At 37.2% G+C, this 2,500-nt stretch overlaps 1 pseudogene; it reads left to right on the top strand.

Moving 5' to 3' along the window:
- LOC140473102 (28S ribosomal RNA) overlaps nt 1-2,500 on the top strand; it is an 8,548-nt pseudogene that overhangs the window by 3,859 nt on the left and 2,189 nt on the right.

Below are 2,500 nucleotides of genomic sequence, written 5' to 3'. Positions count from 1 at the left end.
CGAGAAAAGGAAGATTAAGAGTAATGAGGGTAGGAAAAAAGATACTAGTAAAGAGAGTAATAGGAAGGGTGTGTGGTCAAGTGAGGAAGTAGATATGTTGCAAAAATTGGAGCTAGAATTTGCTGGTAATAGGAATATTAACAAATTGATCGCCGAAAGATTAGGATCAAAGACGGCAAAGCAAATTTCAGACAAAAGGCGTCTGCTAATTAAGAAAACCAAAAAGAATGATAAAAAGGTTGAAGTAGATGGTGAGATATTGTTGAGTAGTAATATGGAAGAAGAAGAGGAGGAAAACATTGAGAGTTTGGATAGGACACAGGAAGCGATAGGTAGTGTCCATAGTAATAGTAATAAGTTGGATTGCCCGGAGGGATCAGTGGATGAACTTCTTAGCTTAATTGAAAGGAACCTGGATAAGAGTAAAAAGGGTAAAAATGAGTTTGAAAGGATTATGAAGGGGATCTTAAATAAGATAGAAAAGAAGAATAAAGAAAATATTAGTAATAAGACTAAACATAATAAACGGATAGATGTTAAAATAAAGGATAATAAAACAGGGAAGAATAAAGGGATTAGTGGTGCAAAAAGTAGGTACGGTAAGAAGAAAGGAAAATTTAAAGAGATGCAGGTTCTTTTTAAAACAAAACGCCAGTATTTAGCTAGAACCCTGATGGGTGCTCCGGGTAGAAGTAAATGCCCCCTAGAAAAGAAAGATCTAGAAGAATATTTTAAGGGTAAATTAACTAAGAGTAATGAGAAGAATAATCTGAGAGGCTTTGTTAAATATAACAATCAGATAGAGGAATCCCAATTTGCACTTCTAACGGGACCTGTAGGGGTAGAGGATGTGGATCGTGCCATTAAGGCGATGGACATCAAAACTGCTGCGGGTCCCGATGGGATGACAATGGGGGATATTATTAAGATTTTTAATAAAGACAATATGCTGCTGCCAAGATTGTACTCAATCTGGGTGGCCACGGGCAGGATACCAGACCAGTTGAAGGTCAGTAGGACCGTACTTATTCCCAAAAGTAATAATGAAGAAGAACTACTAGATATTAATAATTGGAGACCAATTACTATTGGTCCAATGCTATTAAGAATTTTTACTAAAATTATGGCCAGTAGATTGAATAAGATTATTAAATTAAACAAAAGACAAAAAGGATTTATGACGGGAGTCCCAGGGTGTGAAGAAAATATTAAGATTTTAGAGAACATAATGAATGGGGCAAAATGTAAGAAGAAGGACTTGGCAATAGTCTTTGTAGACTTAGCCAAAGCCTTCGACACCGTGGGACATAAGTTGATAGTGACAGGCCTTAAAAGACTCCAGCTCCCAGGAGTGTTCGTACAATTAATTAGGGATCTTTACGAGAATAACTTTACCCAAATTGAAGGATATAACTGCAAAACCGATAATATTCCGATATTATGCGGGGTTAAGCAGGGCGATGCTTTATCGCCAATTTTATTTAATATAATTATGGATCCGCTGATTAGCACAATTGAGGAAAAACAAAAGGGGATATTTTTGGGTGAGGGTGGTAAGGATTGTCATTGTGCATCGTTAGCTTTTGCCGATGATATTGCCCTAATTAGCGAGACATATGAGGGAATGGTATATAACCTTAAAATAGTAGAAAGATTTTGTCGAAACACTGGGCTGGAGGTCAATATTAAAAAAACTAAAGGGTTTTATTTTAATCACAAAAACAAGTCCTTTATATATAATGATAAACCCAAGTGGAAGTTTGAGGACAAGGAGATTCAATTTATTGAGCCAGGAACTACCGATAAATATTTAGGGGCCAAGATTGACCCCTGGTTGGGGATTAGTAAGGCCAACTGGGAAAATCAATTAGAAGTATGGTTAGGGAATTTAAAAGGTTCATCCCTGAAACCTGTCCAAAAGGTTGAAATTTTAAAAACGTATTTTATCCCTAGGCTATTTTATTATCAGGTTTTATCAGAGGTTTCTCTAAATTATTTAAAGAAATTGGATAATATTATTAAGAGTGCAATCAAAGAAATCTTACACCTACCACAATCCATTACAGACGGCATTTTATATGCTAAGTCTCGAGATGGAGGTCTTGCCATAAACCGCTTATCGACATTTATCCCGATCATGATAATGAGGAAATATGGATCGCTACTGAGGTCGGAGGATGGGGTGCTACATGCATCGTTTAAATTTGCTGGAAGTAGCGTCGAGGATAGAATGCGGAAACTGAGTAAATTAAGAGCGATGGCAAACATCTGGAATCCAGAGATTATTAATGGCTCTGAGGAAAGGGAAACTGTCGTTAATAGCGGAGATGATGAAGACGGCTTGGAAGAATACAGGAGCGTAAATTACGTAAATTGGAGAGCCGTGGAGATGCAGAAATGGATGACCCTCCCCTGTCAAGGTGCAGGGATCCATTATTATAAGAACGACAGCATCTCAAATAGTTGGTTACAGAAGATGCAGCATATGAAGTCATCCAAA

This window comes from Chiloscyllium punctatum, unplaced genomic scaffold, assembly GCF_047496795.1.
Source record: "Chiloscyllium punctatum isolate Juve2018m unplaced genomic scaffold, sChiPun1.3 scaffold_516, whole genome shotgun sequence".
Lineage (NCBI taxonomy): Eukaryota > Metazoa > Chordata > Chondrichthyes > Orectolobiformes > Hemiscylliidae > Chiloscyllium > Chiloscyllium punctatum.
The sequence above is the reverse complement of the archived record's forward strand: the minus strand, read 5'-3'. Positions and strand labels throughout refer to the sequence as shown.